The 15,969-nt window shown below is 42.0% G+C and overlaps 1 pseudogene across 1 annotated transcript in view; it reads right to left on the bottom strand.

Moving 5' to 3' along the window:
* Positions 1 to 246: 246 nt before the first annotated feature.
* Positions 247 to 15,969, bottom strand: part of LOC309544696 — a 63,086-nt pseudogene continuing 47,363 nt past the window's right edge. The window contains exon 2 of the transcript in view: positions 247 to 258. The product of the transcript in view is annotated as an uncharacterized misc_RNA (transcript). The remainder of the gene's footprint in view (positions 259 to 15,969) is intronic.

Here is a 15,969-nt window from a genome sequence, read left to right on the forward strand (position 1 = left end):
AACCAATTGCCTTCAGACGTCACCTAATTAGTAAATAGAGCCCACCTGTGTATAATTCAATCTCAGTATACATACAGCTGTTATGTGAATCCCTCAGAGGTTTGCTGGAGAACCTTAGTGAACAAACAGCATCACGAAGGCCAAGGAACACACCAGAGAGGTCAAGGATAAAGTTGTGGAGCAGTTTAAAGCAGGGTTAGGTTTAAAAAAAATATCCCAAGCTTTGAACATCTCACGGAGCACTGCTCAATCCATCATCTGAAAATAAAAAGAGCATGGCACAACTACAAATATACCATGGCTGTCCAACTAAACTGACAGGGCGGGCAAGGAGAGCATTAATTAGAGAATCAGCCATGGGGCCCATGGTTACTCTGGAGGAGCTGCAGAGATCCGCAGCTCAGGTCCAAATAATCATAAATTTCATATGTAGATTGAAACACAGTCATGAACTGAAACAGAAACAACTGTGCAGGAGGCTAAAAACTGGGTAAGGAACAACTAAACTCTGTTACTAAGGTGAGGTTGTGGTAGACAGTTTCATGTCACAGGTCATATGCCATGACACAAGATAGTTAGTCATGCTGCATTAACAAAATCTCTCCCAGGCAAATAATTCATGCAGAGTAATGTTTCAAGATGTGCTGTTTAAGTTCTTTTGAAAAAGCACAAAGAAATTGCAAACATTGAGGCCTGTAGACTAGGAAACTTAATGCAGCAGATGAAAGACACATCATGCTTACCTCCGTTCAAAATCGGAAGATGTCCATCAGTGCATTGGCACAGAACTGGTGGATACCAGTGGGACCCAGATACATCCATCTACTGTCCAAAAATGTCTGATCAGAAGTGGTCTTCATGAAAAAAACCCTTCCTCAGATGTGGAAACAAGGCCTAAGAGGCTCAACTACTGTATGCACAAAAGCATAGGAACTGGGGTGCAGAAAAATGGCAGAAGGTGTTTTGGACTGAACAGTTAAAATTTAAAATATGTGGCTGTAGCAAGGGCTGTTGAGCGATACAATAATGAGTGTCTGCAGTTAACAGTGAAAAAAAAAAAACAGTATTGAAAACCCAACCATACAATCCCATATACACAATCCTATACCCGCTGTTGATCCTGAGGAAGGCGTAAATAAACCCCAGCACAGCATGATCCAATTTGCTACAGCAGGGGAAAAAAATTCCTTCCTGATCCCCCGAGAGGCAATCGGATATTCCCTGGATCAATTTTACCTAAAAAAAAATGTAGTACCCATTTATATTATGTACACCTAGGAAAGAATCCAGGCCTTTTTTTAAAGCAATCTAGTGAGCTAGCCAGAACCACCTCTGGAGGGAGTCTATTCCACATTTTCACAGCTCTTACGGTAAAGAAACCTTTCCGTATTCGGAGACAAAATCTGTTTTCCTCTAGACGTAAAGAGTGCCCCCTTGTCCTCTGTGTTGACCTTAAAGTGAACAACTCAACACCAAGTTCACTATATGGACCCTTTATGTATTTATGCATGTTGATCATATCCCCCCTTAATCTCCTCTTCTCAATAGAGAATAAATTCAGTTCCTCTAATCTTTTCTCATAGCTGAGGTCCTCCATGCCTCTTATCAGTTTGGTTGCCCTTCTCTGCACTTTCTCCAGTTCCCTGATATCCTTTTTAAAAACTGGTGCCCAAAACTGAACTGCATATTCCAGATGAGGTCTTACTAATGATCTGTACAGGGGCAAAGTTATATCTCTCTCTCTGGAGTCTATGCCTCTGTTAATACAAGAAAGGACTTTGCTTGCTTTGGAAACAGCAGCTAGGCATTGCATGCAATTATTAGGCCTATGATCTACCAGAACACCCAGATCCTTCTCCGCTATGGATTCCCCCAGTTCTACTCCACCTAGTATGTATGATGCATGCATATTCTTAGCCCCCAAGTGCATAACTTTACATTTATCAACATTAAACCTCATTTGCCACATAGTTGCCCAATTAAACAGTGCATTGAGGTCAGCTTGTAAGTTGGAGACATCCTGTAAAGAAGTTATTCCACTGCAAAGCTTGGTGTCATCTGCAAAGACTGAAATGCTACTTTTAATCCCTGACCCTATATCGTTTATAAAGATATTAAAAAGTAAGATTCCAAACACTGAACCTTGGGGTACACCACTGATAACTTTAGACCATTCAGAGTAAGAATCATTAACCACTACTCTCTGAATTCTATCTTTTAGCCAATTTTCTTTCCAAGCCAGTAGACTTTACCTTACACATTAGCCGTATGTGGGGAACTGTGTCAAACGCTTTTGCAAAATCCAAGTATACTACGTCCACAGCCACCCCTCTGTCCAAGGTTTTACTTACCTCCTCATAAAAAGAAATCTGCTTTGTTTGACAACTTCTGTCTTTCATGAATCCAGGCTGTCTGTTGCTTAAAATATTTTTTTCCAGCAAGAACTCATCTATGTGGTATTTTATTAAACTCTCCAATATCTTACCGACTATAGAAGTTAAACTAAAAGGTCTATAGTTACTTGGCAAAGACTTTGATCCCTTTTTAAATATAGGCCCCACATTGGCCCTACGCCAATCCAGTGGTACTATTCCAGGCCTTCACGAGTAGTGTTGAGCGAACACGGACTGAATTATTCGGGTCCGTACCGTATAATTGGATTTTTGCTACCCGGACACGGACCCGAAAACTTTACTGTATGTTCGGGTTTAAAATCTGTGTTTCGGTAATTGCTGAAGCATGTGACCCAGGTCTTTATAAGCTCGAGAGACACAGCGCGGTGCGTCAGTCTGCTGTAGTGTAGGGAGAGAGCACACATAACGGTGCTGGCTGCTGCTGATTAGGGACAGACAGGGAAAAACAACATTGTGCCCGAAAAGAATGCAGGGACAGGTCGGAGTGTAGGAAGGGAAAGATATTTGAGCATTTTAGGGACAGGCTGGAGAGAGTAGGCAGGGACAGATAGGAGACACAGGACAGAACAATCGTCTGTTAGCGATATACATCGATTTTGCTGTGTGGGGGGTGGTGCAGTAAACAATCTTTTTGCCCTCACTTGAGCCCACTGAGGAGGAGAAAAATATATTTTTATCAGTCTGTTGTGTGCAGCGTTCAGCTATATTTTACTACAGATTGCTGTTCTAATCTGCTATTTAAAAATTACAAAGTTAAAGGGGAATTTTTTTTTTCCCTTCATAGCCTGCTGCTGACCATGACATAAAACATAAGACACTGCTGTGTTCACATGTGCTATTGAAAAATCACCAATTTTATATACTTTTTTCTATTCCGCTATTCAATATACACCCTTTTGGGGTAAAAAAAATTAAATTGCGACATAGTCTGTACTAATCTGCTATTTAAAAATTACAAATTTAAAGGGGAATTTTTTTTTTTTCCCTTCATAGCCTGCTGCTGACCGTGACATAAAACATAAGACACTGCTGTGTTCACATGTGCTATTAAAAAATCACCAATTTTATATACTTTTTTCTATTCCGCTATTCAATATACACCCTTTTGGGGTAAAAAAAATTAAATTGCAGCATAGTCTGTGTTTGTACGTGTGAGATACACCTTTCAAATTTTTTGGGCGCATCTTCCACCGCCGAGGATTGCAGGGTGCTTCAGTTTGCCTCCTGTTCCAAACTCCTCCTACTCCTCATCCTCATCCTGCCTTTAGGGTACAAAAAATTGTAATCGGGGCCTAGTCTGTGTTTTCACGTGTTTGAGATATACCTTTTTATATACTATTTTCTATTCCGCTATTCAATCTACACCCTTTTGGGGTAAAAAAAATTAAATTGCGGCATAGTCTGTACTAATCTGCTATTTAAAAATTACAAATTTAAAGGAGAATTTTTTTTTTTTCCCTTCATAGCCTGCTGCTGACCGTGACATAAAACATAAGACACTGCTGTGTTCACATGTGCTATTAAAAAATCACCAATTTTATATACTTTTTTCTATTCCGCTATTCAATATACACCCTTTTGGGGTAAAAAAAATTAAATTGCAGCATAGTCTGTGTTTGTACGTGTGAGATACACCTTTCAAATTTTTTGGGCGCATCTTCCACCGCCGAGGATTGCAGGGTGCTTCAGTTTGCCTCCTGTTCCGAACTCCTCCTACTCCTCTTCCTCATCCTGCCTTTAGGGTACAAAAAATTGTAATCGGGGCCTAGTCTGTGTTTGTACATGTGAGATACACTGTTTTATAAATTTTTTTCTATTCCGCTATTCAATATACACCCTTTTGGGGTAAAAAAAATTTAATTGCGGCATAGTCTGTGTTTGTACGTGTGAGATACACCATTTTATATACTTTTTTCTATTCCGCTATTCAATATACACCCTTTTGGGGTGAAAAAAAATTAAATTGCGGCATAGTCTGTGTTTGTACGTCTGAGATACACCTTTTTATATACTTTTTCTATTCCGCTTTTCAATATACACCCTTTTGGGGTAAAAAAAATTAAATTGCGGCATAGTCTGTATCGGTACGTGTGAGATACACCTTTCAAATTTTTTGGGCGCATCTTCCACCGCCGAGAATTGCAGGGTGCTTCAGTTTGCCTCCTGTTCCGAACTCCTCCTACTCCTCATCCTCATCCTGCCTTTAGGGTAAAAAAATTGTAATCGGGGCCTAGTCTGTGTTTGTACGTGTGAGATACACCTTTTTATATACTATTTTCTATTCCGCTATTCAATCTACACCCTTTTGGGGTAAAAAAATTGAATTGCGGCATAGTCTGTACTAATCTACTATTTAAAAATTACAAATTTAAAGGGGAATTTTTTTTTTCCCTTCATAGCCTGCTGCTGACCGTGACATAAAACATAAGACACTGCTGTGTTCACATGTGCTATTAAAAAATAACCAATTTTATATACTTTTTTCTATTCCGCTATTCAATATACACCCTTTTGGGGTAAAAAAAATTAAATTGCAGCATAGTCTGTGTTTGTACGTGTGAGATACACCTTTCAAATTTTTTGGGCGCATCTTCCACCGCCGAGGATTGCAGGGTGCTTCAGTTTGCCTCCTGTTCCAAACTCCTCCTACTCCTCATCCTCATCCTGCCTTTAGGGTACAAAAAATTGTAATCGGGGCCTAGTCTGTGTTTTCACGTGTTTGAGATATACCTTTTTATATACTATTTTCTATTCCGCTATTCAATCTACACCCTTTTGGGGTAAAAAAAATTAAATTGCGGCATAGTCTGTACTAATCTGCTATTTAAAAATTACAAATTTAAAGGGGAATTTTTTTTTTTCCCTTCATAGCCTGCTGCTGACCGTGACATAAAACATAAGACACTGCTGTGTTCACATGTGCTATTAAAAAATCACCAATTTTATATACTTTTTTCTATTCCGCTATTCAATATACACCCTTTTGGGGTAAAAAAAATTAAATTGCAGCATAGTCTGTGTTTGTACGTGTGAGATACACCTTTCAAATTTTTTGGGCGCATCTTCCACCGCCGAGGATTGCAGGGTGCTTCAGTTTGCCTCCTGTTCCGAACTCCTCCTACTCCTCTTCCTCATCCTGCCTTTAGGGTACAAAAAATTGTAATCGGGGCCTAGTCTGTGTTTGTACATGTGAGATACACTGTTTTATAAATTTTTTTCTATTCCGCTATTCAATATACACCCTTTTGGGGTAAAAAAAATTTAATTGCGGCATAGTCTGTGTTTGTACGTGTGAGATACACCATTTTATATACTTTTTTCTATTCCGCTATTCAATATACACCCTTTTGGGGTGAAAAAAAATTAAATTGCGGCATAGTCTGTGTTTGTACGTGTGAGATACACCATTTTATATACTTTTTTCTATTCCGCTATTCAATATACACCCTTTTGGGGTGAAAAAAAATTAAATTGCGGCATAGTCTGTGTTTGTACGTCTGAGATACACCTTTTTATATACTTTTTCTATTCCGCTTTTCAATATACACCCTTTTGGGGTAAAAAAAATTAAATTGCGGCATAGTCTGTATCGGTACGTGTGAGATACACCTTTCAAGTTTTTTGGGCGCATCTTCCACCGCCGAGAATTGCAGGGTGCTTCAGTTTGCCTCCTGTTCCGAACTCCTCCTACTCCTCATCCTCATCCTGCCTTTAGGGTACAAAAAATTGTAATCGGGGCCTAGTCTGTGTTTGTACGTGTGAGATACACCTTTTTATATACTATTTTCTATTCCGCTATTCAATCTACACCCTTTTGGGGTAAAAAAATTGAATTGCGGCATAGTCTGTACTAATCTACTATTTAAAAATTACAAATTTAAAGGGGAATTTTTTTTTTCCCTTCATAGCCTGCTGCTGACCGTGACATAAAACATAAGACACTGCTGTGTTCACATGTGCTATTAAAAAATCACCAATTTTATATACTTTTTTCTATTCCGCTATTCAATATACACCCTTTTGGGGTGAAAAAAATTAAATTGCGGCACAGTCTGTATCGGTACGTGTGAGATACACCTTTTAAATTTGTTTGGCGCATCTCCTTCCACCGCCGAGGATTGCAGGGCGCTTCAGTTTGCCTCCTGTTCCGAACTCCTCCTACTCCTCTTCCTCATCCTCCCTTTAGGGTACAAAAAATTGTAATCAGGGCCTTGTCTGTGTTTGTATGTGTGAGATACACCGTTTTATAATTTTTTTTCTATTCCGCTATTTAATATACACCCTTTTGGGGTGAAAAAAATTAAATTGCGGCATACTTTGCATATTTGACTGTGAGATACACCCGTTGTATTTATATACTGTTTTTCTATTCCGCTATTTAATAAACACCCTTTTGGGGTAAAAAAAATTAAATTGCGGCATAGTTTGCACATTTGACTGTGAGATACACCAGTGCTATACTGTTGTTGTTTTGTTCCGCTATTCAATAAACACCTTTCTAGGGCAAGATCATAAATTACAGAAATATGAGGAGAACATCAAATAGGGGCCGTGGCCTGGGTCGTAGTGCTGCTGGTAGAGCTCCTGTTGCAAGTAGAGGACGTGGTCGATCTGTGCCAGCTACACGCACAAGTGAAACACCTTCCTCAAGTGTGAGTAGGCGACAGAACCTGCAGCAGTATTTGGTAGGGCATCATGCGCCTCTACAAGTGTTGAGGCAAGAACAAGTACAGGCGATAGTAGATTGGGTTGCTGACAGTGCTTCCAGTTCCTTCACATTGTCTCTCACCCAGTCTACTGCAGAAAGGTCAGAGTTGGCACCTGCAGCCGATGTCCAACCGTCTTTCACCTCACCCCCTGGCAAATTAGGTAAGCAGTCTGAGCCCCAAGTCATGCAGCAGTCTCTTCTTCTTTTTGATGACTCTGTCAGCAGGGTTTCCCAAGGCCATCCACCTAGCCCTGTCCCAGAAGTGGAAGAGATTGAGTGCAGCGATGCCCAACCACTTATTTCTCAAGATGAGTACATGGAAGGACCATCGCAGCACGTCTCCGATGATGACAAAATGCAGGTGCCAACTGCTGCGGCACTCAGAATTGTGGAGACCGACAAGGAGGGCAGGGGTGAAGACTGGGTGGAAGATGATGTGGAGGACGATGAGGTCCTCGACCCCACATGGAATGAAGGTCATGCAGGTGACCTGAGTAGTTTGGAGGAAGAGGCAGTGGTCGCACAGAGCCACCAGCACAGCAGAAGAGGGAGCAGGGTGCCCTAGACACTACGCCTGCTACTGCCCAACGCAGCAAGGGACCGAGCGCACCAAAGCCAGCTCAAAGGAGTTCTCTAGTGTGAAAGTTCTTCAGACAATGTGCTGATGACAGGACACAAGTGGTTTGCACCCTGTGCAATCAGAGCCTGAAGCGAGGCATAAACCTTCTCAACCTGAGCACAACCTGCATGATCAGGCATCTAAGTGCAAAGCACGAGCTGCAGTGGAGTAGACACCTTCAAAACCAAGAAAGGTCTCTGGCTCCTCCTGCTTCCTCTTCTGCTGCAGTCTCGGCCTCTTCATCCACCTCTGTAGTGATACCGGCACCTGCCCCACCACAAACAGATGATCTGTCAGCAACACCACCACCTGGGTCACCAACCATCTCCACAATGTCCTGTGGAAGCGTTCAGCTTTCTATCTCCCAAACATTTCAGAGGAAGAGGAAGTACCCCCCTACCCACCCGCGATCCCTGGCCCTGAATGCCTTCATTTCAAAATTCTTGGCCTTTGAAATGCTGTCATTCCGTCTGGTGGAGACGCACAGTTTTAAAAGCCTTATGTCGGTGGCTGTCCCACAGTACGTCGTGCCCAGCCGCCACCACTTTTCCAGTCAAGCCATCCCTTCCCTGCACAACCAAGTGGGGGAAAAAATCAGGTGTGCACTGCGCAACGCCATCTGTGGCAAGGTCCACCTAACTAGCGATACGTGGACCAGTAAGCACGGTCAGGGGCGTTATATCTCCCTAACGGCACACTGGGTAAATGCAGTGGCGGCTGGACCTGAGGCGGATAGCAATTTGGCGCATGTCCTTCCACCACCGAGGATTGCAGGGCGCTTCAGTTTGCCTTCTGTTCCTAACTCCTCCTACTACACTTCCTCATCCTCTACCGCCTCCTCATCCGGTCAGCGTAACACCTTCACCACCAACTTCAGCACAGCCAGGGGTAAACGACAGCAGGCAGTTTTAAAACTTGCCTGTTTGGGGGAAAAACCACACACCACGCAGGAGTTGTGGAGGAGCATGGAAAAGCAGACAGATGAGTGGTTGCTGCCAGCGAGCCTCAAGCCCGGCCTGGTGGTGTGCGATAACGGGCGAAATCTGATAGCAGCTCTGGGCCTAGCCGGTTTGACGCACATCCCTTGCCTGGCGCATGTGCTGAATTTGGTGGTGCAGAGGTTCCTTAAAAATTACCCCGATATGTCAGAGCTGCTGCAGAAAGTGCGGGCCGTCTGTGCGCACTTTCGGCGTTCTCACCCTGCTGCTGCTCGCCTGTCAGCGCTGCAGCGTAACTTCGGCCTTCTCGCCTCATATGTGACGTGCCCACAAGGTGGAACTCCACCTTGCACATGCTGGAAAAACTGTGCGAGTAGCAGCAGGCCATCGTGGAGTTTCAGCTGCAGCACGCACGCGTGAGTCGCTCTGCGGAACAGCACCACTTCACCACCAATAACTGGGCCTCCATGCGAGACCTGTGTGCCTTGTTGCGCTGTTTTGAGTACTCCACCAACATGGCCAGTGCCGATGATGCTGTTGTCAGCTTAACTATCCCACTTCTATGCCTCCTTCAAAAAACGATTCGGGCGATGATGGAAGAGGATGTGGCACAGGAGGAGGAGGAAGAGGGATCATTTCCAAGGCTTTCAGGGCATTCATTCACAAGTGGCTCCGAGGGTGGGTTCCTGCACCCACAAACGCCAGGTACACAATTGTCCAGCAGGGGCACAGTTCTGGAGGATGAGGAGAAGGAGGAGATGGAGGAGGAGATGGAACCATGTTCACAGCAGGGTGGCACCCAGGCCAGCTCATGGCCATCACTGGTGCGTGGCTGGGGGGATACAGAGGACACAGACGATACACCTCCCACAGAGGACAGCCTTTTGTTGCCTCTGGGCAGCCTGGCACACATGAGCGATTACATGCTGCAGTGTCTCCACAACGAGTTGCCCACATTCTAACTTGTGATGATTACTGGGTGGCCATGCTGCTGGATCCCCATTACAAGGACAATGTACCGTCCTTAATTCACTCCCTGGAGCGTGATCGCAAGATGCGCGAGTACAAGCGCACACTGGTAGACGCAATGCTGCTGGCATTCCCACCTGACAGTGGGGCCACAGTGGAAGCACAAGGCCAAGGCAGAGGAGGAGAAGGAAGAGGTCGCCAACGCAACCAGGGCACCGTCAGCACCTCAGAAGGCAGGGTTAGCATGGCCAAAATGTGGAAAAGCTTTGTCAGCACGCCACAACAAAAAGCAGCACCAGCAGCTCATATGGAACGTCTTAGCAGGCAGCATTTCACCAACATGGTGGAGCAGTATGTGTGCACACGCCTACATGTAGTGAATGACGGGTCTGCCCCCTTCAACTTCTGGGTCTCCAAATTGGGCACATGGCCTGAGCTTGCCCTTTACGCCTTGGAGGTGCTGGCGTGCCGTGCAGCCAGTGTATTATCTGAACGTGTATTTAGCACGGCTGGGGGCGTTATCACAGACAAGCGCAGCCGCCTGTCCAGAGACAATGTGGACAAGCTCACATTCATTAAAATGAACCAGGCATGGATCCCACAGGACTTTTCCATACCTTGTGCAGAATAGAGATGGATACTGACCTTACCCAGCCATTGTTATATTTTTGATCTTTCTCACTCTTTTGGGGTGTACCCTAATTTAAAATGACTAAAAAAAGCAGAGTTGGCTACCTCGTCCCTCTCCACCGCCGCTTCCACCTACACAGCCACCTCAACCTCCCTCCTACTCCAAATTGGCCTCGTCCTTCACAGATGAAGAAAATTGTTTTATTTTTGTGTTTGTTTTGTTGTTTTAAGTTATTTCCCTATCCACATTTGTTTGCAGAGCACTTGCCATGCTCTTAACTACATTTTGCTGCCATTTGCAGCACTCTAGCCCTTTCCATTGTTTTTTTAGAGCCATTTTAGTGCCTGAAAGTTCGGGTCCCCATTGACTTCAATGGGGTTCGGTGTCCGGGTAAAGTTCGAAAAAAGTCTGGGTCACGGGCCCGGATTTTTTTTTCAAGTTCGGCCGAACCCGCCGAACACGGACATCCAGGTGTTCGCTCAACTCTACTCACGTCCTCTGGGAGTTGGTCTGTGCCTGATATTTAATACTCTGCTTGTATAGACCTTTGTAGTCAGGGTCTACATTTTCTGGTAAGAGGCTGTGTGGTTGGGTGCTGGTGGTTGTTTTCACACAGAAACAGAAGATACCCATATTCTTATCCACTGTGTTTTTATCTCTGGATTTGGACTTTGTTTAAATTTAGCACTGCACCATTTTGACACTGCCTTCTATTGTTCTTTTCACAATATCTTGTAACCTGCTTTTTTATACAACGTGTTATTATTTATCATTTTTTTGCATACATTTTTATTACCAAGCGCAGCAGTTATATACAGTAATCACCCTCCAGGAGTGATCTTCTCCGTTATCTGTTGACTTTGCTTGATTACTGGCATTTCATCGTGCAACAGAGTGCACGTGCAGTTAAGTTTGCATAGGACAAAGTTTGTATCCAAGCTATATTGGGAGAGAAATGCGCACAACTTCACATCATATTGGTGCATGCAAAACATTTCTTGAAAGAAGCATGAATGTGTTGTCACAAGGTGAAGACTTTTTTTTTTTTTTTAGCACATGTAAATTTGTAGAGTGTGTAGTACCACAAAGTAATGTAATAGTGGGAGTAAGGCAGAACTAAAGTACATCTTTCCTTTACGCTTGATTGCCAATATCTCTACTTATACATTAACAAAATAGTAAAATTTGTAATCATTAGCTTTGAAACTTTTTTGGGCAATGCTACTTAATTTTTTGTCAGTACAAGAATAATTACTGAGCCTGCAGGAGCTAATAAAAAACATTCTTTTTTTTTTTCCAAACAAGTTTTATTTGGTAGTTAATAACATGAACAAAATCAATGGTACAAACATTTCATACATATAAACAGCAGAAGTTAGTATAGAAACAAGGGGCTTTTGCCCTAATCTTATATTAACTTATAACAGCAAACAGATGAGTCCAAGGTTAGGCAAAGGTGTGAACGAAACCATATATTAGAGATGAAAGCTTTATTAAGTAGATCTAATATCGCATATGGTTTGATCTCAAGTAAGGAAGAGTTGTTTCCTCAAAAATCTTTTTCTTATTTTATTATTTTTCCCCTTCCTTTCTCCTCCCTCTTTTTCGCAGGCTTGTGAGACTACTCGTGTGAGATGAGACATAGGATATAAGAGTGAGTGTATGGGTGATGTATGTAGTTAGTCAATCAAGGGAGAGTAAGTGTGTCTTGTTGTATTTAGAGGCCTCTTCTATAAAAGAGTATATGAGGCATGCATTCCGAACAATGTTATTCTCCAAGTGGTGTGGAGTTCTAAATGAAAATGAAAAAAAAGGGGGGGGGGTTCTTCCGTCTCTTTCTCTCTTTCTCCCTTCCCCCCCCCCCCCAGAACACTATATCTAGCATGGAGTGAAGGGAATTGAGAAGGAACAGAGAGTTCGCTACTAAGGAAAGGGGAGAAGTTTCCTGGATGCATTAAGAAAGGTTTGTAAGGTTTCCTAGAGATCTGCTCAGCAGCTTCTTTTGTACTATCTCTGGTGTATCAATGGTCATGGGGGCAGTACTCAGGGTCCAAATTAGTCTAAGATTTAAGTATTATAAGGGTATAGGTGTGTGACCGAGTGTGATCAACTGTGAGATGGGAAGGTTCTGATTAAGGAGAGGTGTGTATCAACAAGTCTACATTTCGTCAGGCAGAGTATTTGAATGCTATGTGATGTTCATTATGAGGCGATATATGTCTGTGGTTCAAAAATGGATCCAGCAGAGTTATAAAACATTCTTAACAGATTATTTTCTTTGCTTTACTATATAAAATGTGCATAGAATGCCACATTTCCTCATTGTGTTCATCATATGAAAGAAAAGTATCAGCTTGTGAGACAGTTTTGCTACAGGTGCTTTTTTTACATTCTGAAAGGTTAGCTGTACTCTATTACCACATGAGAACCTCAAATCTTTTTCATATCAGACAATAAAATCAGACATGAATACCTTCAAGAGACCAACTAGGCAGATAATTTCTTGATCATCTAGTCTTGCAGCCAAAAATTACCACTTCTTACCTTTAACTGACAACTGCCTTTGTGCTAATGTGACTTAAAATGGAATTCTATTCAAAATTGAAAATTTGGCCATAATTATTATGTTAAATAACTTTACCTTTGATTTTATGCATTTTGAGACTTGCTCATTGTCTAGTTTAGAAAGAATAGTATAAGCTAGACAGTCAGCAGTCTTCTGTACTGACAATGATTTGCCTGTTGATCTAATTTGTCAGCTCTGAGAAACTTCCTGAAACCGTTGTTTATTACTGTGTAAAGACATCTTGCAGGGGTTTTAGGAAAACCCTGCCCCTATCCTGCCCATCCTCACTACAGTCCCGTCCAGCACCACCCCACCCTCCCAGACATCAGCAGCATGTTCTGCAGCTCCTCCTTTCCTACTAGCCTTGTTCTATGGAAAAAGCACCATCAAACAGCAGGCTAGCCATACCTTTTCTAGAAGTTACAGCACTATCCTTCAATGTCAACGCCTGCTGCCTAGCTACGTCACTTCCATTAATTATGTAGCTAACGTGGAAGGGGATGTGCCCAGGAGCTGCACTGTTAGGAAAAGGGCAGCACCTATAAAGTCACATGACAGGCAAACTTGTCTCTATATAAAGGTACAAGGAAGCCTTTTAAAAAAAATAACAATGCAGACAACATGATATAGAGAATTTTGTTTGATTGGCAGTGATTACAAGTGAAGCCTTTTCTTACACATTTCATAGGTTTTAGGAAGCTGTGAAAAAAACATAAATGGTTATTCTTTGCTAGTGTTTCTAACTAACTTGTGTCCCAAATGACCATTTGGCAAGTTAAACCAAATATCACTAGATAGGGGGGGAGATATACTAAAACTGGTGCACAGAGAATCTGGTGCAGCTGTACATAGCAAGAAACCAGCTTCTAACTTTAGCATGTTCAATTAAGCTTTGACACTAAAACCTAGAAGCTGATTGGATACTATGCGCAGCTACACCACATTTCGTGTGTGCCAATTTAGGTAAATCACCCTCAAAGTGTTTAATTTACAATAGGGTGTCCACACTGTAAATATAGGAGGTTGGATGTAATTCCATTATCAGGCTTCAAAGCCCCTTCATTAATAGGAGCCATAAATACAAGGGTATGCACTGAGTAGACTTCATGGGCATCAAGCTTATATCAATAGCCATCAACCAAAAAAATCCAACCCAGATTAACCCAAGAATAGCTGTCTGTTACAGAGTCTGTTAAAGCTGCTGGTTCTTATTATTATAGTGACTGCTACCTAAACTCCCCAAAAATCTTGAACTGTCTACAAGAATTAAATAGCATAGAGAGGCATATAAAATGCGTGCTTGTTTCAGACCAAGTAGGCACATTTATGCACAAAGAAGACATTTCTAACCTTATCTCAAAGAAACATAACCATTTAAAAAATCTGATAGATATGTTACATAGGGCCTGATTCATAGTACGGCGAATTGGCGTTTCGGCGTGATTTTGCGAAGCGGCGATTATTTAAGTCTGAAATTGGCATTCAAAGAACGGCGGGCGGAAAATAGCGCCTAGTGTGAGATTCATTAAGATGCAATATGGTCAGAGCGCGACTTAAAACCACGCCAGCTAAAAGCTCGACTAAAGTTTAGCCAAATTTTCCCCTGTACCCCCAAAAATCCCAAATCACTGTGGAAGGTGTGGAAGTCAATTTGGAGATGACTTGCGTTTAAAAAATCTCAAAAACTGACTTAGAAAGAGAGATATCTGCGAAAGTGTGGAAAGGTTAAACAGGTCCTCCAGCCGCGAGCTGCGAACTCGCGAATGTGCGCATGCGCAACGCCAAATTGGCTCAAAAAATTTCGCCAGCGCGATTTTGGGTCAATTTTTTTTTTGAATACCGCTTGCAAATCCGCTGTCTCGCCCATAGAAAATGGCAAAAACCGGCGGAATTGGAAAAACATGCACACTTCCAACAAGGGATCCTTTAGTAAACACCATCACATTCCATACACCTTTCCTGCTAACTCAGAAATCATAGCAGTCAAATCTACAGTGTTTATATAGAACCTCCACATTCTCTGAAAAAACCCACAAAATATTACATTGGGGAATTGGTCGTCAGATAGAAAAAAAATAGATGTAAAACATATTTCAAAGAAAGATTATTAGCATTTCACACATATCAAGGAAATGTCACAATTTTGACAATATTTTATGTGTTTCCAAAGAATGTTTTTAGAAATATATTGCAAATACTACCTTTTCTTCCATATGGGTATGGCCAAGTGTTACCATTTTACTACACATTTAACTGAAGGTATATATATATATATCCCTTATACTTGGCTAATTAGCAAAGTATGCCCAACAAACAAATAGAGCTTTAGCTCACAATATTGCTACATATTGACTTTATGTGGCATCTTTTGTATTTTGTTCATGTCTTTAGATTAAAAGTTTGCTGATACACATGCCTTTTTCAAACATGAACAAAATTAATGATGTCAACATTTGGAGGATTGGAGATATCCAAGTGTTGCCCATACAGAGGGCTCCTTCCAGATTCGAACTTACAAACCTACAGCAGGAAGGCAGACTCCCTAATCATTGTGCTATTTCTCAGTGAGCGTTGGGTGTTTTCCTCATGCCGTCAAAATGCTCACATGGGAACAGGGGCCATTGAACTGAATAGGATTGGATTTTTTGCCTGTTTTGGGAGCTGATCCTTGAGCTGGACAAATCCCCCTCAAACGCCCCCAAACGGGCTACGTTCACATGTACGTGTTTGTGGTCTGTTTTTGGGGCTTTTGTAGGTGATTTCATATAACAATGCCTGCCCAAAAAATGCATGTCAAAACGCCTGTGAAAACGCCAGCCAAAATGCACATAAGAACGCCTGATATAATTGCCACGCCAAATTTAGGGATGTTCATGAGTGATGAGTCAGATTGTTGGCTTACATATCTGGTCAATTGTCACAATCTCACTTCCCAAATCCCAAAAGGTGTGTTTCAATTGTTTACCTAAATATATATTTCTCTCTCTCTCACGTAATTGTATATATATGTATGTATTCCTGTATCTAAACATTCTAAATAATGACTAGCAAACTTCAAGAGAGAATTTTTTCAATTCACATATACTATACACACCTACATACATTTCTATTCCTCATTTCTATT

Source organism: Pelophylax lessonae (genome assembly GCF_965119305.1).
Source record: "Pelophylax lessonae genome assembly, chromosome: 1".
In the NCBI taxonomy this organism is placed as follows: domain Eukaryota; kingdom Metazoa; phylum Chordata; class Amphibia; order Anura; family Ranidae; genus Pelophylax; species Pelophylax lessonae.